Source organism: Hoplias malabaricus, chromosome 3, assembly GCF_029633855.1.
Source record: "Hoplias malabaricus isolate fHopMal1 chromosome 3, fHopMal1.hap1, whole genome shotgun sequence".
Taxonomy (NCBI): Eukaryota; Metazoa; Chordata; class Actinopteri; order Characiformes; family Erythrinidae; genus Hoplias; species Hoplias malabaricus.
In genome coordinates, this window is record NC_089802.1 from 40,373,384 (window position 1) to 40,397,501 (window position 24,118).

General features: G+C 41.9%; 1 protein-coding gene across 1 annotated transcript in view; it reads right to left on the minus strand.

Annotated features, from left to right (window-relative positions):
* The window catches only part of LOC136691343 (contactin-4), a 182,433-nt gene extending 159,627 nt beyond the window's left edge, over positions 1 to 22,806 (minus strand). The window contains exon 1 of the mRNA XM_066663872.1: positions 22,702 to 22,806. The gene's annotated coding sequence lies outside the window, so the exon portion shown is untranslated. The remainder of the gene's footprint in view (positions 1 to 22,701) is intronic.
* Between the last annotated feature and the right edge of the window lie 1,312 nt (positions 22,807 to 24,118).

The following is a 24,118-nucleotide window of genomic DNA, read 5'->3' on the forward strand; positions in this document are numbered from 1 at the left end:
ACTCACACTCGTGAGAAACTTCACTCACTCCCTCACTCCTGTGGAAAATTTCACACATTCACCCACTCACTCACACCTGTCAGAAATTTCACATGTTCATCCAGTCACTCACTCACACTTATGGGAAATTAATGTCACACACTCACCCAGTCACTCACATATTATTTGAGTAATGATTTAAACCAGTTTGTTCTTTTTCACTCTTAAATGCATATTCTTAAATTAAAGGCTTCTGAATCGTTCTCACATTGGACGCATGGATCTAGCTCAAGTCTTTGACCCTGGTGTGGAACACTCACACATCTCATTTACAAAAACGTTTCCTAAAGAACCATCCAAATGTTTTCAGAGGACTAAAATTACCTCTGCACCTCTAAAAGTGTGGCGTTTTATTCGGAGGCTGGAGAGTTCAGGAATACCGCAGAGACCCAGGAAAAGGTTGAAAAGCTCAGGAGACTTATTTTTTTGTTTGTGCTTCTCAGACAATTTGACACCTTTGTTTGTTCGAGCCTTCCGTCTCTCAGCGAACAGAAATGCGCTTCATGTCTGAGCGTCCTCGCTCCGCTCCTGTTCTCTTTGAGGTTCTGCCACAAAAGTTTTCTCCTGAAAATGCCACTTTCACTGTGGTACTTCATTCAAAGTGCGCTCACTCTCAGGCATCCATATTCATCGCTGCGAGTTCACGCAGACAACGCTTCTTTTGTACTCCGTAGGTGCCTTCATTTCTGTTGGGCCATGCTGGCTGCTCGAGTTTTGCCTTGAATTCACAAAAAAAAAAAAAAAAAAAAATAGAGCGCATTCATAAAAAGTTCCTCCGGGGACTCCATTAGGAGACGTCCACAGTACAACCTCCTCTGTAGCCCTGCATTAAAGCGTCCCTGATGTGTGCAAGCCTCTCCAGCTCGAAATAACGAGGCCGTGCGTGGAGGAAACCATGCTGAAAATGAAGTTTCTACCTTCTCTAAGGCCTGTTGCTCATGGATGTGCTATATGGTGGACACCTGCTCACTCAGAGTTTCTTCTGTAAGTAACTCTGGAAAGCTGTCCAGGAAAGCTAGCAGAATAAGCCTTGGTGAGGTCAGGTACTGATATTGGATGATTACTTCTGGTTCACAAACACCACTCCAAGGCTTCATTTACATTTAAAAAATTACTAATTAATTTAGATTTCTGATCAGACCTGATTTGGCTGTCTTTACCGTTGGATAAATACATCCATGAAATGGCACACATGCACTCCTTGATATATTTATGCAAGTCGCCTCCATAACCAACAACAGAAACCACAACGACACTGTATTAAAACTGGAAAGACAGGGATATTAGTAGCTCATTTTGCTCTGGAGTACAGTAATCAGCTTATACACTCCACATGAAAAAACCCAGCCTGCATTTACTGCTACACCAAGAGATCTAATGAATCTCTCCCTATGCAGTGCATAGTGTAAGTCAGAAAATAACTCACCTAATGTGCTGTATGTCACTTTATACCTGAATAAAAAAAAAATATTAATAATTTGTATAAGTGCAGTGCACATGTTGCTAGTGCCCTGTCTGAGTACAGTAGTTTTATAGTTACAATCTGTGTAGTGCACTATGTAGGGAATACGCTGCTATTTGGGACTGAGCTGGTTTTTTTTTTGCTGCACTTCCCTGCCCAAATCAAATATGTATTGGATATAGAACCACATAAGAAAGTGTCTTAAATTGGAATTGAAAACTTGAGATTTGACATGTTAAAGCCATCCTAAAAAAGCAGATCTGTCATATTAAGGAAAAAAAAATGTAAAAAAAAAAAAAATCTGACTTGAGTCACATCCTGGTAATGTGAACATAGCTTAACACATTGGAAATATAACACAGGGAGCTCCATTACTCCAAAAAATGCACTTCCACTGCTCCAAGACCCAGTGCTGCGAGGCTCTGCACTGCACATGGACAGCTTTCCAATTGCCCCCTGAAGTCGAGGCATTGTGACGAAGATGTAGTGAGATGCAGTGAGTAGGCTTCTCCAGCCCATAATCAAACCATCATTCACCCTCACATCCCGCTACATTCTTCAGGACAGGCCTTCAAGGGAATGTTTACGATTGTGGGGAAACAGTTCACAGTTCTTTTAAGGTGGAAAGGTATGTTTGAGGGGAAAATTACAGCTGTTGTTTGTTGGTGGCTGGAGTGTAATTCGTCTAAGTTTTTATTCACTGTTTGAATTACCACAAAACCTCATTTGTGACTTGAGTTTTTTTAGCTTTGTAGCACTCTCTGTAATGTAGATAGCCGTCTCTCGAGTTGGCGACATTACCATCTTAAGTGAAGAGAAACAGCAAAAATAAGTCAATATTACCCACCTATGGAGCAGGAATAGAGCAACATTCTCATTTCAGTTCATACTTTTCAACGTTTGGAGTTTTCTCTGTTGTCTAAACACTTCCAGATGCCGTTTCTATGCCATGAGCAGACAAAGATAAAGCCTAGCATAACAGACCGAGACAGTTTGTTTTTTTACTCATTTACAGACTGGGGTTTTGTAAACACATTAAACCATTATCCAGTGCAAACCGACTGGAGATCAGCAAATGCTGAGGAAACATCTAAATTTTAAATATTTTTTGGCTACAGCTGTGAACTAGGGCTGTCACGATCATGAAATTTTGACTGAGGATTATTTGTCATACACGTAATTGCGATTAACAATTTAATTGTGTTTTTTTTTTTTATACCCTCAGTATTTTAATAGGCCTGTATGCTTAATGAAAACATAATAATGTACACACACTATTATGGTAAAGAACGTCAGTTTATTGAACAGTTTATTCATAAAGATATGTAAAGATATTTTCTTCATTTTAATTTGAGGGGTTTAGGAGGTGGAAATGACCAGGTCAAAGGATTTACGCTTTTTCTTTAATAAAAACAAACAAGAGAAGACCTATTTTAGTCGTTATATATCAGTTTCATATTGTTCATATGAAGCTGTATAAATGTGGCTCTTGGAAGTATTAAACTCATTATGTCTGTGCTAGTCTTCTTCTCTTTTGAGACTCATGTTCGTGAGAGACCTGGGAAATTTACACTTATAGTGAAAGAAAAATCAGTTCACGTTTTAATATTCTATAGATTCTGTAATTAATATTCTGTTTTTAACATACAACTCATTTGGAATAAAGAAAGGGGAGGTTTTGTGGCACAGTGCTGCAGTAAAACACCAGTCCGGTGCCATTTGGGTGACACAGTGGCTTAGTGATTAGCACGTTCGCCTCTTGGGTTCAAGTCCCATTTGTGTGGAGTTTCCATGTTCTCCCTGTGTATGCGTGAGTTTCCTCCGGGGCACCGGTTTCCCCCCCACAGTCCAAAAAAACATGGAGAGTAGGTGAATTGGCTTCTCTAATAAAAAATGTCCTGGTGAATGAGTGTGTATGTAAATGAATGTCTGTTTGTGTGCGTGAATGTGTGTGTGCCCAGATATGGATTGGCGCTCTGTCCTGGGTGAAATCCTAGTGCCTGATGCAGTCCTCCAGGTGGATGGTCGTTCCTGGTCGAGAGTATGCTGTGCGCGTTTGGCTGCTGCTTCTCGCCAATGTGTGTGTGGATTGAGCATTCTGAGCGTTCTGAGCAGTGTGGATTGTAAAGCATCCTTGGGTGTCTAGAAAGGCGCTATATAAGTGTAACGATAGATAGATTCCTTCATTTAAAAACAACGAAAGTGTTTTGTATGAAACAGACGGACATTTCCTTCTGGTCAGCGGCTGAAGCATCATTCTTTATTGATGTGGGTCGGTTTACGAGTGTGATCTGTTCACACTGATGTCAGATATTAGGTCATATTATATAGACAGTGAATCAGATTTGGTATGCTTTTTTTACCTGTTGTTTGAACATAGCATAACATACTCGCCCAAGAGCCTCCAGTAGAGCCAGCTGCCGGGAAGAATCTGTTGATGCTGTTGTCTTCCCAAGTTCAGCGAACTGCAGTGGTGAATCCACAGTTGATTTCTCAGGTTTGTTTTATTGGCAACTTTTACAGCCACCGTTTAATAGCAAATCCGACCTGTTCTGACGAGTTCTGATGCCTTGTTGCAACGTGCCACGTAGTGTACTTTTATACTTACAATTGCTTAAATAAGACATACTATATATAGACATACTATACATATGTATGTACTATACATACATACATAAAATATATCATAATAATAAAACATAATATATATGTATATTCGGGGTTCGATTCCCGCTCTGAGTGACTGTCTGTGACGAGTTGGTGTGTTCTCCCCGTGTCCACGTGGGTTTCCTCTGGGTGCTCCAGTTTCCTCTCACAGTCCAAAAACACACATTTATAGGTGGATTGGCGACTCAAAAGTGTCCGTAGGTGTGAGTGTGTGAGTGAATGTGTGTGTGTGTGTGTGTGTGTGTGTGTGTCTGTGTTGCCCTGTGAAGGACTGGCGCCCCTCCAGGGTGTATTCCCGCCTTGTGCCCTATGATTCCAGGTGGGCTCTGAATTGCTCTGAACCGTGACCCTGAATTGGATAAGCGGTTACAGATAATGAATGAATGAATGAATGAGTTTGAAATAAAATATAGTATATGATCACAGTCAGCGCAAATCATCGCGGTTAGCTCAAATCATTGGGGTCATGTGATTATGTAATAATCGCGACAGGTCTATCGTGAACTACGCCTTTTTGACTCTCCACTGTTGTCCCACGGTTGACAGCAATCTCTGAGACAAACAGAAAGAGCTCTAGAAGCTGAAACCCCCAAGAACGTAGCAACACTACAACCCACGTGTACAATTAATGCATGCATCAACAATGGTCTACAGAGGTGTCTATAAACATTAGAACATGCAGACCAATAGACAACTATCTCTTGCAGTTTTGCCAACAATTTGATCGAACTCTATCCATAAGTCTCAGAGAGAGCCGTCAATCAAAGGACGGCAGAGGAGACCATCTGAAAGTCAAAGCCATCGTTTCTCCACTGAAGGCCTCTCCTGAAGAATGAAGCAGGATGAGACGGTGAACGATGACTTGATTCCAGGCTGGAGAAGCTGATATTTGTAGTCCAGGGCTCACTACATCTTCCTCAGAATGATGCCTCGACTTCAGGTGGCGCTTGGTAAAGGGAACAAAAGGAGGAGCCTTTGAAAGCAGGAGCTGGGTGTGATTTATGGACTGCAATTGTAAGTTCTATCTGGGAAATCTGGGCTCCCTTTGCCCAGAACATTGGGCTTTGTTTTAAAGTAGCTGGGGAGTGCAGTATATAGGTCCTAAGCTAAAGAAAACCTCCAGTGGTGATTTATGCTTGTTGGTATAGAGATGGCAGTACAGTAGATCCTCAGTATTACCTCTGTGTCTGCAGGACATGTTTTCTATTAAGAAGGGGCAACGTCTATTTCAGTTTAAAAGCAATTCCTGCTCTTGGCAGCAGCTCCGAATCCTTTTTTTTTTAGTGCCGTAATGAAATCACAATGCATGAGCGGAGGTGATGATGGCTAAGACCAAGGTGGGCTTGGGCCATAAGTCCTGACAAACCGCTAAAAGAGAAAAGGACTTTTGCTCCCTTTGCAATTTTGGGACTTGCTCTATGCATCCATCCCTGAATAAGGAGAGGAAGAAAGACAGAGAGAGAGAAAGAGGTGGGTGGGTAGATGGTCCCCAAACCTGCCAGAAACATAAACAAGACGCACACGGTGGCCCTGAAGATAGTTAAATCAATCATGCCTGTGTAAGTGTAATAGGAAAAGACAGTTTAAAGGTTCCGAATAATCGCCGGAGTCAGGGGTTATTTTTCACTGCGATGTGGCAGAGCGCTGAAAAATAGAGTTGACTGCCAGCAAGGCCAATGCGGCCATTGAGGCGCACTGATAAATGGATGGGACAGATGGCAGCGATGGCCTGCAGAAGACCTCTGAACCCAGGGCAGATAAACAACACTACCCTAGGGGTCATGTGATAAAGAGAAAACAGTAGATTTATAATAATGTGTCTACTTATAAGGACAACAATTAGGAGCAAATCCACCCAGATACACTATATACAGTAGTTTATTTATGATTTATTCTGCTGCTTATCTGCAAAATCCATGAGGCAAATCATCAGATCGTCTGGAAGGGTGTGTAATAGCTTCTACTCTTCTTCTTTACAAGATGTTGGAACACTGGAAGGTGTAGGCTACGATGTCCATTCTGTCCAAAGCCTTTTCCTTTTAAAAATGAGTTTTCTTTCCCATGAATGAATTACATGACAATGGATGAAGAAAACAGACATGAGTATACTTCCCAGTTATCTTTCAGAAAGAGAAAATGCTTTGAACTTTCCATTTTTCTATTCCCTTTCTTTACTTTAACACTCTGCAGCCGTTAAACACACCAGAACACCACGTTCAATGTTCATCACTATCTGTATTATTATTTTTTGATAACACAGCATAGAAATGCAGTTTCAATCATCTCCTGAATCTATAGCATCTGCCCTTTCCATGCCATCACATCACAGCTGTGTACGCCCCTCACACCTGTAGTTATGAAGCTATAAACTGGGGTTGACATACACAAAATACACATCTGAGCCTCTGAAAGCATGTAATTGAGGGATTCATGTGTCCACTTATACATTCTGTGTGAAACTCACCAGTGGACTCTCATGAGTGAAGGGATATTTTCACAATCAATATTAAAGCAATTCTAAAATCTAATTCAGCTCTTTAGCTTCAGGGTTGGATGACTTCTGTAAACAGCACTCCGGGTCAAACGGGTCAGACCACAAAGGGTTAAAAAGAAAATTGAATTGAAATGATGAGGATTTTTGGAGTTGGATTAAAATAAAGTTGCATAAATTCCGATCTGACTATTCATACACTCTTCATATCAGACTTTTAAACTATGTAAGATTTCAGAACTACATATAATATACATATAATACACTTCTATATGTGCTGTGTGAACGCAGCCTTAACGCCATTCCGTCATGACATCCATGGGGTCCGGTACTGACGGATTTTCTGTTCTGAATCTCAAAACCCTGTCTAGTTCAACTCTAAGGCTATGAATAGAAATCCTTCAGTAAATCACTGTTTAATCGCTTTTCAGTTCAGACCTATAAGATTAAAGAACAACACCATTTTGAATGTAATTATGGAGGATCTGAATTTTTAGCCCCTTGAAATTGGTATCAGGTGTTGGCTGCGGTCTAATTTCGCTCGCATTATGCAGCTCTAACACTAGGCCGCCCTAGAACAATAGGAAATGTGTCACTCTCACTCCTTCAGTGTGCAAATCCTGTGATCGAATGATTAGTAAGAGAGAGACACACTGTGATTTAATGCAGATGCAAGCAGCTCATCAGAGAAGCAGCTCATTATGAATCTATTTAGTGTGTGCTTCCCTAATCAGGAGGCTGACTCCACAGACGAAGCACACATGTATACACGCACTTCAATTACAAACCACTGAGTCTAATTCAATCAATTCATTACAGAGGGTTGTTTTTAAACCTAGCCAGCTGATGACTGAGGCTGAGCTCACTCTTAGCAGACAAAGGAGTCATGTGCAGATCCTAGGCTGTGTTCACACTGCCTGGGTGAAATTACTTTTTTTGCCTTAAAAAGAAACATTACGCAAGATTGGTTTTCTGGGTTTTTTTTTGCTTCTGTGGCTCCCCCTAGTGTAATTCACTTTTACAACACCGTACTGAAATCAACTGGGACATGGAAGGGGGTGGTTTCCTGCCCTCCTCCAAAAGTTACATAGTGCACTTTCTGCAGTGCTGATCCTGGAGTATCAACCACAGAGGCTCTATTTCCCCTATTACAGCTCAGAGGAGTATCTCAGTAGTTTTCAAGATAAATATTGTAACATTTTACACTCAAAGTTATATATTTTTTTGGGTGAGGGGTGGGTTGTGTGAACAATATCAGATTTGAGACACTTTCATACATGGTCCTAGATCCAATATGTGTCTGATTCAAGGACAAGTGACATGAACTGTCAGATCAAATTTCATGTGGATTTTTTGGCCTGTATGCATGTGGTCAGTGCTGTGATCATCAGCAACTTGCCTGTGTCTCAAATAGCTCCATGATTCCTACACAGGTGACGAAACTTCAGCTTCTGTGCCAAACTAATGCCCTGAAAGATTACACCAGATCCGTGCAATTGAGAGCTGAATATAAATGGATTTGTGTTAGACATACTGCACAGCACTGGGGGTAGAAGCTGATATTCAGAAACCTACATTGTGCACATCTCAGGACTTAGGAATCCATTTGGAATGGATCTGCATGAACGTATCAATGTGTGAATGTGTACCATTTCAGGGACAGATTTATTCACATTACAGACAGATACAGGTCACTTACATTTATGAACATGAAGCCTCAGAATAGCTGAATCTGATCTGAGCACAAATCAAAAGTGATTCATGAGGGTGGTAATGTGAACACAGCCCTAGTGCCATGTTTAGAGCCTGTTTACACCCGGCATTAAAACCTGTTTAATGTCTGCATCATATCTGGATGAACTCCTGACCAGATGTATCAGATTTTACTTCCCCCTCATAAAAACAGCATCACTACATGCGTAATTTCCATTTTACTAACAACTGTGAACATGGGCTGGATGTCTAATGACTCCATACCGCTGACATGGTGCAGTGTGTAGGTCATAAAACTACATCAAAACAGTGCCCCATCTTTTCTATATAGTTCACTGCATACAGAGTAGGGAGCGATTTGAAATGGAGCCATGGTTTTTCCACCGGCTGCTACCAGCTTATAACGAGTGTCAGACACAAAGAGAAAGCATTTCAAACACAGGGAGAGAACTATCTGATCATCATCGGAGGACAAGACTTTGTGCAGCTGCTGCGATCTGAACCACTCAGCGGCACCACTCTTCCACAGGAGAGTCTGGACTCAAACAAGTCAAGGCTGGGGGGATAGAACCGAGACCAGAAAAATCACTTTACGTGCAATGTTATATATTCCATTTCATTTTTGGGAATGTGCAGCCATTGCTTTTGATGTTGTGCCCGGTGGTTGGTAAGAGCGCTGAGGTGACACTGACACCTTTCTCTAATCATGGAATACACCATAGTGTCCCAGACTTCTGGTCTTAAAACACCATAAGGAATTGCATGTAAATATCATTTTAATTGTGATGCCACCATTCTGCCCCAATTGACATTTTTTTTCTGAAAACAAATATTATCACCCTAGTATACAGAACTATTTGCACTATGAAACAATAATTTGCATTGTGAAATCATTCTTCAGACTAGGGCTGCAAAGATTAGTCGACATAAACAACTAAGTCTATAAAGACTTGTCGACTCAATTTCATTGTTGACACGTCGTTAAATCCCTTTGCGTAGAAATGCCCTCTATTCAAAATTAATTACTTGATAACTTCAAATGTCTTATCACACAGTCCACAACACCAGCTCCCATTTATCAGAGCTAATCCAACTCCCTGCACACCGATTCTCAACCGTTAGCCTTCAGCCATGCTCTGGAAATACAAAAAAAATATTGGCCTTTACCTCGCTTAAAAACATGTAGCAAACAGATATGAGATGTAATTTTATTTCATTGATTTGTAATAAAATCATGACTGACACCTCTGTAAATTAATTGTAGGGACTCAAATGAGAACAAAGACAGGCCTTTTGCCCTGATTGGTCACTCACTGGGCTTGGATAGGGCAGAGAGCACCAGTCGTCAAATAAAAAAGCGCCTACTGCTGGAGGAAGGCTATAGAGCACCATCCAGGTGAAAATGTCTTAGAATAAACTTACATTAACTTGTTTCATCACAGAAAAAAAAAATCATCTGGTTTAGTGGCCGTTGAAAGCATTTTTCGGCACAAATTGGCTACCTTTAGAAACGTCTGCTGTTACAGAATGCCGTACAATGCACTGGTTAAGTCGTTTAATTTTACCATAGATCTCACCTTGTATGGTGCAGCAGTTTACCTCCCCATTCCACCTTAAGTAATAAATATTTTTGCTTAACTTTGAAATCTCAACGGATAAGTCAACTACTAAATAATCACAGCTATACTTTCAGAGTGACAAGAATGTGTTGTATATTGTTCTATACATCATTTTGAAAATGGCTCTGTGTAGCATCAAACAGGGTGCTTCTGCTGTAACAAGCTGCACACTGTAACAGCAGAAGAACCTTGTCATGCTATAATGTGGTGTATAGATCCATACACAACACATTCTCCATCAATCTGAAGAACTATTTCACCGTGCAAAGTACTGTTTCACCATACAAGATATTGTACATAGAACTACAGAAGTACCATTACATTCCCTCACTAAAGCTACTGAAGGCATAACCTCGACGGTAACTCCCCCATTGCTGTTCAGCGTGCTCTGAGAGTGTAGAATCAAACTAATGGGAAATCTTGCAGGTTCCATGACTCTACTCACATGAGAGTGACTTAACAAGTCTGAACAAGCATTTTCTGCAGAATGTATCAAACAGAGACCTATGAGCTTAATTTTAAGGCCCGCTGATTGATTTTGACATGTGGAGCCTGAGTGTGACACTGTTAAATTCTGAGATGATTGCGGCCTCCCTGCGGAGGCGCTGCGTTTAAGCCATTTGCGACTTGGCAAAGTTATTCGGGGACTAGCAGGTTTTCCCTCTCCATTTCCTGTGGGACTTTTCTCAATTACAGCCACGTAGCTCTGTGCAGGAGCGGAGCTCTGGAATTTCTCTCGGCGTTAATGTGATGTTAATACAGCCACAGAGGATGATTGCATTACAAAAAGGTTAGGCGAATTAACCCAGACGTAAAAATAGGCGCGCAGGTACACCGCCCTGCCTCTCCATCCCTGAAGATTAAGGTTTATGAACTGAATTTGATGAGCAATGCCGTGTTTAGCAGCACATGGTCACTACTTGGACAAGGAAGTATATCTTGGACATATTTCACTGGAATGAACAAGGAACTTTAAATTCGAGCTGTGAAGTTGTGAATTTATCAACAACATGATCCAGTGATAACCTCGTGTGAATCTGGTTTGAAACTTCACTCACTCAGACATTCGCATTTAGCAGTTAGAAGATGCTCCACAAGGGGCAGCATAAGTAGATGGCTTGCCATTTGCTCTGTATGATCAAAAACTTTCAGTGACTTGAACAATGGATATTGAGTCCCCTTTTAAATGGAGAAAGGTATCAAGAAATATTTGATTAAGTGATTATCAGTGTGTAACATTACACAACTAACTGCAACTAATAACTTTAACACTCTGAGTGCTAGTGCTATATATACATTGAAAAGTTTTACATAAATTGTCTATAACCTTTTGCCTTGTTCTAACAGAACATCGTTGATATTTGACAGAAAAGCATTTGACATTTCCATGCAGTGAGGAGATTCAGTTCAGGAGCTAATGCATAAACATGGAGAGGACACTAGTCGAGGTCAGAGCCCAGAGAGAGAGGAACATTTCAGCAGTGGTTTTTCATGTTCTGGTAACCAGCCGCCTCACTGCCTCCAAATGGTGCTGAAACATTTATGAGTCTGGGGTGTTACACGTGCATGTTTAATAAAGACACGGAGAAAAGTGACTCACACTCGGCCACTGGTGACAAACCACCGGAGACTGTACATCCCACCACACCCACCCACACAAGATACACACACACACACACAGATAGACAGACAATGACACACACACACACACACACACACAGTCTGTAACTGTAGAAATACAAAGTGCTCAGTGGAGTGGTCAGTGGAGACGATAAAATGTAATAAATGTAGAAAAACAGAGGTGGTTTTAATGTTATGGCCGGTTGGTATATTATCGTATAAAGCGAGTAAACAGCAGACACCGAAACAGAGCGGTGTTTGTCAACTCACAACTATAGCCGTGTGAGTCGATTCAAAAGTTTGGGTATACCCGAGTCCTCAACACAAAGCTTTATCGTAACTGAAAACTACCATGAATTATACTGTCGAGATAGTTACAAGACAATTAAAATGAATGTTACAATTTTATACATTTTATCGCTGCTGTAATATTATCATCATACTTTTGACTGGTAGAGGCCTTTTCAGAAGGGAACTATTAATATCCACAAAGAGATTCATGCCCAGTGATCAGCTCTGTTGACAAAAATGATTAATATTCATTTGCTTAAAGATGCATCTGGTTAATCTCACTCTGGACGTCTTCGTGAAGTCGCCTCAAGTTTACTGACCACTCCAGATTCCACATTTCTTAATGACAACATTCGTATAATCTTCATATATAAAAATAAAATCTAAGATGTGTGTCCACAAACTAGTTCAGAAAAGTAGGGTCCCACTTTATATTAAGTGTGTCTAATAACAACATATGCAACAACAATGTAAGTACTGATGAATTAGTACCTGTTACAAATGAAATATAGTAGTAAACTTGTGTAATTATAAAGCAAAACTGAAGTTGATACACACATGTTATTATATAAGTGGATCTTCATAGTTGTAACAGCATATTTTCTCTCATGTGATTAAACACAAGTAACAGCATATGTGTAATTACATTAGTAATCAGACTGGAACAGGTTTGATTTTTCCAGAAGCATTTTCTGGCATGTTTGTTTTGACTTGCATTAAAATATTAAACTGGAATTGCCATATTCTCAGATCCCTAATTATAATAATTCACAAATTCATAAAAAATATTTTACTCTATAGATGAGGTTATAGAGGTTTGATGTCTGATGATGCAAATCTCTGCACACAGCTCCACTCTGTTTGTGTAAATGTACTTCTACAACTCATGTAACAATTCTTATTCTTGTTTTGACAGCAGAGCTGACTAGCCAATCAGCAGGCTGTCCACTCACTAACCAATCAGGACACTTCCCATGGAGGAGCCAATCAGGGAGCAAGAGATTCAATAGAAGTCAATAGAAGCAGCTTTTAAATTTTGTGTCCTTTTGGAGACCGTACCTTTATTAAATCTAAATATTGGCCTTAAGTTCCTTAGCATTATGAAGATGGCCAGCTTCTTATTCCCCTGCCTCTTATTGTAATTACACACACACACCAATTTTTGGACCTTGTCTCTCTGCTCATTCTGCTCTTTAAGTGACTCTTAAAACTGTCAGAAACCTGTGGAAACATTGTGAACACACATTTCTTTAGGAACATATTCCTTATTTAGGTTTTTCAGGATTAAAAAGCACTCTCTGAAGTTAAATGCTAGTTTGTTCTTCACTTTTCTTTTTGTTTTAAAATATTCCAGTGAGTCCAGCCGCGGGCCCGGCTCCATTTATCTCCCGAATTAAAATAACATGCTGAATATTCACCAGTTTCAGAGTGAAATATGGCGACTCTGCTCCAGCCCTGAGCTCAGGACAGAACACAGCCTCATTCCTCTCCGCTGTTAATTGTGAAACTATTTTTGGTTACAATTCCTCAGCATGGCTATAAAACAGGGACGAGGCTGGTGCGAACATACAGCAGGACTCTGTCGCACCTAAATCACAAACCTCAGGTTCTGTTCTACTAGGCAGGAATTAGCCTCTGTGTAGAAATGCGCATATGGAAATAGCATGTAATACATTCCCAAGCCTTGACCTGCCAGGTTTCTATTGTTTATATTGTTGCAGGAGGAACAATGAGGAGTTTGCTCTGCTTTTCTTTTCATCCCTCGCCTCATAAATCAAAATCTCTTGTTTTTTTTTTTCAAAACGGCTGATGCTACTGTAATCTCAGAAGACGTGCGTGGTAAAAATAGAGTGCTGGCCGTGATCTGCTGGAGGAAAAGGAGAGAAGTCTTCAGAGAACAGAAGAGAGCTAATTGAGGAAAATGCCACAAACAGGTGCCAACAGGTTCACAGCCAGGTTTGGGGTTAATAATTGATAGCAGACACTATTATGGCGAGGACAGGAAAACAGCGAGGGTCATTATTTATGAACGCACAAATACAGGGGGGCTCTCTTTTCTCTCCGCTGCATTAAGGGGCCTACATATTTTTAGCACAAGGAGAGGGGGGGAGAATAAGATGAAAGTGAAAACTGTACAGTACATGATATTTCCATTCCCTTCAGCTCTGAGCATTGACAGCGAGGGTTTTGATTTATTCATGAACCTTGCGCTCGCTGCCAAGAAGCATTAAAGAGGAGTGAATGACTGAAAGGTAAAGAAAGAGGGAGAGAGAGAGAGAAAATCTGCTGAGGAAAGCAAATTACGGTTACAAAACAAATCAAACGAGGACAATGCACGTCTCCGCCACTCTACAGAAATAACAATTTGCTTTGACATAAACCAATTAAGGCTTCCGCCCGCTTCCAAAGCCCCTTCTCCTTGGGGAGAAGCTCTGTGGAATGCCGTTCTTCTTTGTTCTAGGCAGAAGACGTGTCCCTCTTGAGGAGGGTCCTTCTTTTCAAGGTCTTTTATCCTCACAGACGCTGCGTGCCGGACAGTAATGATTTATATGTTTTGACGGCTTCTTCGAGGCCTGGTAAAATGGTAAATGTTGGTTTGAGCGCATAATTCAGCTCCGGTCTGTACTCAGCAGGTTAAGGTCATGGTGATATCTGCCCTGTGACTCCTGTAGAGCAGGCACATGTCCACACACACACACCTGTACACCTTCAAACACCCTCCATGAGTCACCACCCAAAGGGATGCACACAATGCCGGTGTGGTCACGCTTATTTCCATAAACACAGCCACATCGAAGACCAGGGAAACAGTTCAGTGGAGTGGAGCTGTGTGGAGGTGGTTCAGTTACAAAATATCAGATGTACAATAACCCACAGTAGTATGGAAGATATGCAAGAAGCCTGTAATAACAAAATGGAAAACACAACTAATCTGTTTCACCACCTCAAGCAGAAGCACCCAGTGGAGTTCGAGGAAAGTCAAAAACACTGTGAGGGGCTCAAGAGCCAATGAGCTCTAACCCAATCAGACAGACCACACACTGATTCAGCACGGCATCTAACCTGGATGGATTTGGTTTTGCTATTTACTGTGCAGCTTTAAGGGTATGTTTTGTATAATTTACATAGTTGACGTTCACTCTATATATTTATGCACTAAATATTCTACGGTATAGTTTTGTGCTTTTTTTTTTGTTTGTTTGTTTTTTGTATTTCATTCAGTTATTCATTCATTGTCTGTAACCCTTATCCAGGTCAGGGCAGTGGTGGGTCCGGAGCCTACCTGGAATCATTGGGTGCAAGGCGGGAACACACCCTGGAGGGGGCGCCAGTTCATCACAGGGTGACACACACATTCTCTCACACACTCACACCTACGGACACATAATTCACCTTCCAACATGTGTTTTTGAACCATGGGCGAAACCAGAGCACCCAGAGGAAACCCACGCGAACACCAGGAGAACACACATTTATTTCATACAAAATCTAAATCTTGGCAAGATACTGATGTTTAAAAAAATAAATAAATACATAAAAACCAACAAATGTTTACAGTTTCTACCAAATATCTGAAACAGTTTGAAACAGATACTAAACTCAAATGTTAACATTTATTTGTTTTTTGCACTAAAATATTCTTGAATTTAATAAAATATATTCAGTGTTTTGTTATATGGCCAAGAATATCATCACAAAAATACCCTGAAATATTGCAATATTATTTTAGGGCTATATCGCCCACCTCTAGTCCGATCCCCTCGTACCAGTGCAGCACACGCTAAGACGCCACCAATGCATCTGTGTCCTGGCAGCGCAAAGAACCACCCACCACCCGAATCATACCTGCTCTCGGGCAGTCCTGTTAGGATCCATAGAAGAACAGGGTGAAGAGGGACATACAAGGTGGACTACAGTCTGTAACTGTAGAACTACAGTGTGCTCCCGTATGATCAGTGGAGCTGATAAGACGTACAATAAACATAGGAACAAAGAGGCCATTTTAATGTTTTGGCTGATTGAAGTACATCGTCTACTATGGAGGTAGGAAATATCCTGTGTTTGAGAAGTGGACCACATCCTTCCAATGCAGCATCCTTCATTTTCCCAGCCACCAGAGCATCAGTAAGGTCAGATGCTGATGCTGGATTATTAGTACTGGATCTGGGAGGATATTTACCCCTCCAGCTGACACCCAGCCTCGGGCATGGTGACCTTAGGTATGTGTATACACCCAGGTTAGCACTCATTAGGGGAGCAAAACATACATCATCCAGCACTCAAACAGGGAAAAGGTTACAGCACACCATAATAAATGTGAAGGCTTGTGATATTGACACAATGCCTTCATTAACTCTGAGCAGCCTCTTTCAGGGAGGCTGTACAGCAGGTGTTTGAACACTGCTGTGAGGATTTGGTGGATTTATAGCAACACTGAGTAATATTTTTTATGCCTTTAAATTCATTCGTTGTCAGTAATGAATCCAGTTCAGGGTCGCGGGGGGTTCAGACCCTACCCAGAATCACTGGGTGCAAGTTGTGAACACACCCTGGAGGGGGCGCCAGTACTTCACAGGGCGACACACACTCACACACATACCTATGGACACTTTCACCTACCAACATGTGTGTTTGGAGCGTGGGAGGAAAACGGAGCCCCCGGAGGAAACCCAATGAGACGCAGAGAGAGCACACCAAACTCCTCACAGTCCCTGGAGCTGTGTCCTCCCCGATTTCAGGATGATGAGCACTGGATTAAAATAAAATACCATACAGCCCACTGCTGGGTACCTTTATACCCCTCTTACTGGCACTGAGCTTGGTGACCTTGACCCCCGTAGACAAAGCAGACGTCATTCAGAAGCTATACTGCACCTTATTAAACATGTAGGCTCTGAAATATTGACATATTCCACCATAATGTCAGTGCGGCGGGGCTGCGTATATCCTCGCCGTCCCCGTGACCCTTATTAACACCGCTGTCTCTGAGCTGGCGTGAGGGGAGCTGGCTGACGCAGGCGTGCAATATCAAAGTCGTGACCCCAGCAGACAGCCGTGTGCTGGGGATGTTCAACCACACCACCTGGCCCATCTATCACCCTGATCTATATCACCCTGGTGGAGATTAAGTCTCCAACCTTCCAGTTCCTCTGCTGCTAGGCAATGAGGCGGAGTGTACTCCATCGCTTGGACTCCAGACCTCATTACCCGCTGTTTCGTAAGCATGCAAAAGCCTTGGCTATATATATACACACATACGTATACACATTCCCTCCGCACAGATTCATTCCTTCGCTGCTGCACTCCTCTGCTGATCCCTCCTGGTCTGATTAAAACATCACCTGTATTAGTCAGAAAAACAGGAATGTGTTTGCATTTATTTGTGAGAAAGATGCCAAAAAAGGTTCATAGGGACCTGACCTCCATGTCAGCAAGAGTCAACTACACACGGAGTTAATTAGTAGTGGTGTGAAGGCTGTACGCTGGCTATGTAAGGGTTTGTTTTTGCTTATGTCCTGTAAATATTTCACTACAGATTTTCACTCAGACAACGCGAGTTGTTGGCCTAACACAGCTGTATACTGTCACGGCTGACTATATATATATATATATATATATATATATATATATATATATATATATATATATATATATATATATATATATAGTCAGCCGTGACAGTATACAGCTGTATATATATATTATACTAGTGTTCAGAAAATGTGTTTGGGTGTATTAATGTGTTTGCAGTGTTGTATTGAATTAGTGCAAATTATCATGGACTCTGATTGGGTAAGGGCAGCCTAGGTTCTCCCCTGTGTGTGGGTGAAGGACAGAGGTAGAGCATGGTGAGATGACAGTTGAGTCAGTTTATGAGGCGGCTGTAGCCAACAACAGCTAAAATACACAAAGTACCAACTTTTGCAAAAACAGTACCTTAATTATCAATGAGAATACTGTTTATTCAACTATGAAGTGTGAGCAGCGTCGAAGAGATGAAAAAAGTCCAGACAGCAGATACATCACTCAGATCTAGTTCACATGCTTCTGGATGTTTTTTTAAAAAAGGCTCCTAGTCGTACGTTCATAAGACGTGCGTTTCCTGTTTTAATAAAGCTGAATGTCTCAATCAATTCTGTGATCTCTGTTCAGGACTTCAGAAAAAGGAGTAAATTAAATGTAAACAGAAGCAAAGTGTGTCTTTGGCTGCACAGTTTGTATATTCAGAGCTCATGATGGGTGTGAGCTGCTGTGTGGACTGACTGGGCTGCTCCGTCTCTGAGAGACGCAAAATCACTAAGTTGGCCACAGTGAGCAGCGGTTTGGACCCAGTGTTACATGCCAGAAAAGCTGTCTGTTTTCTTTCTCTCCACTCCACTTTCCTCGCTTTCTTAATCCTGTCCTATTACAGGTGATCAACAGCAGTCCCTGTATATGACCAATGAAAGGAGCTGTTTCTGGACTGAAGGCGGTGCTTCACAGGACAGGATTAAGAGAGCAAGGAAAGGGGAGTGGAGAGAAAGAAAACAGACAGCCTTTCTGGCATGTAACACTCGGATATGACGTTTCACAAGCTCAGATTTAACAAGCGGATTTCCTCCAGCCTACACAGGTCATTGGGCCCATTCTGACAACAAACTCATGTGCAGCTACTCCACAGCATCCCATTTTCTGTCTGTGCCCCTTAAAGTAGCTGAGTTCACTGTTGTAAGAAGAATTAAAAACATTCGGTCATACAGTGTATGAGAAAAAAATAGGCCTTAGTCATCAGTGCAGCACAGAAATGAGTGAGAATTGTCCTGAATTGTGTATAAACTACAACATTTATCTTCATGAAACTGCTAATCCTCTTTAAATCCAGCTGTGATTTACAAGCAATCAAAGAATCGGCTTCAATGCATGGAAACAAGCACATCTGTATTAGTGCCAAAATTAGCTCTCATACAAATACACTGTCCTACTTCATGCAGATGTTTCAACACTGAGCCAATATATGGAAAGCATTCAACTGCTCAAGAGCCAAATGTTTGTCTTCAAACACCACTCCAACTCGTCCTAAAGGTACTGGATGGTGCTCCATCGCTCCAGAGAACACAGTTCCACTGTTCCGAACCCCGATTCCTGCCTACATTATTCCTCTGGTTTGGCTTAAAGTGTAGTAAATTAGTTCTTCTTGTCTGAAAGTGAGAATGATCAGCGAGAGATGGGTCTCCCTGCTGCTGTGAAGCCGAGGCTGAATCCCAAATGTATCCCTACACCTTCTGTGGAGCAGAGTGTCATAAAATAACAGCGTGTGCATTCACACATTCATACAGTACTGTATAAGGATCAAGTTTCATTGTCAGATTAGTGTCTAATTACTGTCTGTGTTATTAGCTTTATTATCTGTGATGTGAAGTATACAGGGAGTAGGGAATTATGTGGGATGCAGCCCAAGCTCCTCTAATGACAGACAATCAGAGCTCTGTTTACAAATGACAGGGATAAATGGGCCAGAGATCCATACTTAGATTTATTTAATTTAACGTCTAAATGAGGAGTATACTATACGCACAAACAATGAAACAATTTAAATAGCAGTTTTTATGTTTGAGTAATGATTGAGTAGGAGTGGCACGGTGGTGCAGCAGGTACATGTTGCAGTCACACAGAGGTTGTGGGTTCAAGTCCCGCTCTGGGTGACTGTCTGTGATGGTGTGTTCTCCCCCGTGTCCGTGTGGGTTTCCTCCAGGTGCTCTGGTTTCATCCACAACTCCAAATAAAAACACACACATTGGTAGGTGGATTGGCAACTCAGAGGTGTCCGTAGGTGTGAGTGTGTGAGTGAATGTGTCAGTGTGTGTCACCCTGCGAAAGATTGGCCCAGGGATGCTGGGTTGGCTCCAGACCTACCGAGACCCTGAACTGCATAAGCGCTTACAGACAATGAATGAATGAATAAAGTTTGACTAATGAGAAGTTTGGCGGCAACTCTACACTGTGACATCAGTGTGACCTTGGGGCTCATGTGAAGCTACACCAGTGTCTCACAAATAGGTGCAGATTATGTGAATTAACTCTTTATAAAGAGTTTCTACAAAAGTTTTTTGACATATACGGCATGTACACATGAAAGTGGGGATCCAGAGCCTACCAACCCACACATTGTGAAACAAGACCCTCCTCTCTATTTTTCTGTGTACTGCCCAAGTCAAAAAAAACATTGGATAAAAAGAGCTATTCTGACTCTGCTCCGTTTCTGGCGTCAACAGCAGAGACTTTAGAATGGCCCCGCCCCCTCGTCAGAGTCTGTCCAATCACAGCGCTGGACCCTTGTTAATGTGACAGCGTAAAGACAAGGTTAAATACAATAAAACAGACACAATGGGCATGAAGAAATAAGAGCACTGAGTAAAAACTGAGAAAACGAGAACAGAGTGAAAATGGCTAAAAAACAGAGCTTCTGCTCCTCGCTCCTCACTGCTGTGCGCTCGGGGTCGGGGTGAACAGCGAGCGGCTCATTATCATTTAAAGGTGCTGAAAGTGGCCATTCTGAACAGGGCTGTTTACACAGGAGAGAATGTTGCTGTGGGGTTTGATCCTTGTGGTGTTTTGACCAAAACAGGTGACAGACGTTTCAAGGAAGGCTGGGTTAACAGTCCTCATTCCATCCAAAATCCATCCTTCTGGTCGATTAAGAATGTCCTTACTCCTAAAACCCAATCACAGTGTAGAGCCAGTGGCGTCTGTTCAAGGAGAAAATGGCCACAAATACAATAGGTGGCCATCAAGTATAAAACAATGGCTTAGTTCCAGCTCTGTACCTTGCATTATTGCACTAATCTATTCACAGTGAAGTGTGAAAGGCAAAGTAATTGGACATCTGTTCGAAGAACTTGAGAGGACACCTAGCTGGAGGCTCCAGACTGCCTCTCTCTGATCCGCTGGCATTTGACACTATTATGGAGTGTCCAGATTGCTCTTCAGAGGCCAGTCATCGGCGCTGCGTGTGGCCCATTTTTATAAAAGCCACCAGTCTAGAAACTGAGGCACAACATGGTGAGTTAATCATCATTTCCCTGGCCAAAATGTCTGGGTAGTACAGTCCTCAAATCTGTCTTTTGTTTCTTTAGCGGCTCCAAAAAGAACAGGGCTCCAACGCCATGCCTCTCTCTCTGAGAAACTCACAAACACAAAAGCTCTGTATTCAAAGAGGACTTCTGAAAATGTTGCTTTATAAAAGATGGTAAATGGTTCAGCGTCATTTGGGTTTAACTGTTATAGAAGTGTGGGCACAACAGCCAAACTGCAAAAGACTACTGTGGTGTTGCATATGGACAGCGCATGAAGACAACATGTGTGTGTGTGTGTGTGTGTGTGGGGGGGGGGGTGTTCCATGTACTTGTTTTTGGCTACTCCCCTACGGGGTGCACACACACACACATACACACACACATTTGGCACAGGTTTAATGCTGAATGCCCTTTCTTACACAATCGTCCCATTCCACCCAGAGTCTTAAGACCTGCACTGTACCCCCAGAGACTTTACAGCGGACAAGAAGAGAACACACTGATCCCCACACAGATGCTCTGAGGCAAAAATGTCTGTCTCTATGTCTCTCTGTGTGTGTGTGTGTGTGTGAGGGAGTTAGTAAATGAGTTACAAGCCGGGTTTTTGAGGGCATTGCATCATAAAACAACATATGGATAGTTGATTACATTATCACATGGTTGTTGGGGCACGTGTTACATGTTTCTGATTGTCCTTGATGCTACAATTTTTTTGACCCACAACAGTGGAGGCCTGATAGTTACAGAAGTGGGCTCGGGAACCGGAAGGTCTCTAGTTCGATCCCCATAACCAGCAGGAAGGAACAGGCTGGGGCAGTGAAGGAACAGCACTGTCTCCTCCCTCAACCTGCACAGCTACGATGCCCAGTGATTAGATAAACAAACCCCACCTCTTCCTAGGGTGCTGGGATGTATGCCTGCCACTGTGTGTGTGTGTGTGTGTGTGTGTGCTCACTGCTACAGGCGGGTTAAATGCAGAGGCACCATTTCTTTGTATGTTGTACAATGACCATAAAAACAGTCTTTATGTTCTGAAAGAAGAAAGAAAATATCAAATGTGGTCTCTGATTCTGCACATTACTCTATAGTGAGATATTAAAGAGAAACCTGAATGGAATGCAGTTTAAACGAGTCTCTACTGCAGCTAAGGGTTCACCTACTCTCCACGAGTCATAGTAGTCACACGCGCACACGTCCACGTTTATACAGGTGTCTGTTACAGTAGACTCCCCACAGTCCCTCTGAGACCACCTTTACTGTCCAGACCCTTCTGTGAGCTGAGTTTAACGCGTTCAAATAATTCAGAAAATGATTTCCAAAGACACAAAAGTCAAAAACAAGCATCTGGAGAAACATTTCAGAGAGAGAGAGAGAGAGAGAGAGAGAGAGAGAGAGAGAGAGAGAGAGAGAGACCTCGTATCTCGCAGAGGTCTGTCCAACACACCTCGTGTCTTTGACACTGTACAGAAAAAAAGAGGCAGGTCTAACCCTGCTCCTTATTCGAATCCCTCGTTCCACCTTAAAATGACGCATTCGAACGTCTTAGTCAGTCAAAGTCGCGAGGCTGAAGTTGTCCACTTACTCCAATTATCCGTTCCACCTTAAACCGAGCAGTAGTTACATTCTTGCGAATCTCTCGAGAACTGGAGAGAAAACACACACTCCATCTGGCGCTTTAAACTTGGCCAATTACATCGCAGTGCACGCGCATCCACATTAAAGAGAAAAGAAGCCACGCGCTCTTACCTCTGAGTCTCTGAGGGAAGGTCGGACGCTGCACTTGTGATGAGAAGGCGAGAAGACAGAGAGATGGGAGAGAGAGAGAGAGAGAGATGCTGTAGCCGCAGGCGGCGCTGTGCTGCTGGTAGAAGGCGTGAGATGTGTGACCGATCCGCGCCCGGTTGTCTCGTGAAAAGCGCGGACACGGAGAGCAGCGAAGGGCTTTAACCTCACAAACTCCTCCCCCCGCCCACTGTACACGGCTCAGATTGGGGGAAAGTATGGATAGATGCATCTACAGCCATCTGGAATGAGTCAGAGCGCAGGGAGACTCAAATATGAAGCTCAGAGGTCCATGGACCAAATTCACAGAGAGCTGAAAGTCCAAAGAGGACAAGTGAGCGAGACCAGTCCCACAAAGTACAAGACTAAGCTGATGTACAAATCACAAGTCCCCCAGAAATCCCTAGAAAAACCTAGAAGACCTCAGAACATTTGGTCATTTATGGTGGCAACAAGCTGTGCAGAAATTCATGATGTTAGCACTAGAACATTTCAGATTTGAACACTAATTAAGCTTTCGTCCACTGGGGGCGCTGTCCCTCTAAATCCACACAAAGTATCTGTTATGCACTCAAAGAAGAATTAAAGGCAGAGTTGTGTGAACTGTAATATGCAATATGTGTTGTCAGAGTTTATTATATATATTGCAAGACACACTGATTACAAATCATAAAGAAATGTTGTGTGAAATAAGGGGAAGTAGTGAGGAACTGATAATAGTTTATATCTAAAATAACACTGTGCCAAAGATGCAAACAAAATATGTAAGCTCAACTGGTTCATACATTTAGACTTTTTGTTTAAAAGTAAAATAAAATGATGGATGTGTGTGTTTTCTCAGACATTAGTCCAACACAGTGTACTATTTAACTACAGCTAACTAATAGCAGCTGGTAGCATCCTAAATGTGCCCCATTTCTGTTCATTTAGATTTATGTGACAAAAAGATCTATTCACGATGTACTGAGTTCAGGGCAGAAATGAGCAGAGTCAGGAACTTCGAGTGTCTCTAAATGTCTCTGTAGTGTAACTGTATGTAGGAGGAAACATATTTAAATTGTTCCATCAGTTGTTAACTGCACTATAATTATAGAATGTAATTGTACAAATCTACAGCCACATAACGTCAGCCATCAGCTACTTGTAAGAAAGTCTTTTTTAGCATAACTTCAGTTAAGAATAAACTTGCTTGGATGAGAACACTAATGTTCTAGTCCTGTTATATCAGTTTACTAACAACTACATTGACAAGTAGGTGATATACACTAGGAGCTAAAATGGCAAAGGTACATTGTAATGAGATGAGTTTAAGATCCCTGTATATGAATATGATAAACTCATGCAGTTATTCACTTGGTGTATTCAGGTACATTTTGGCAGC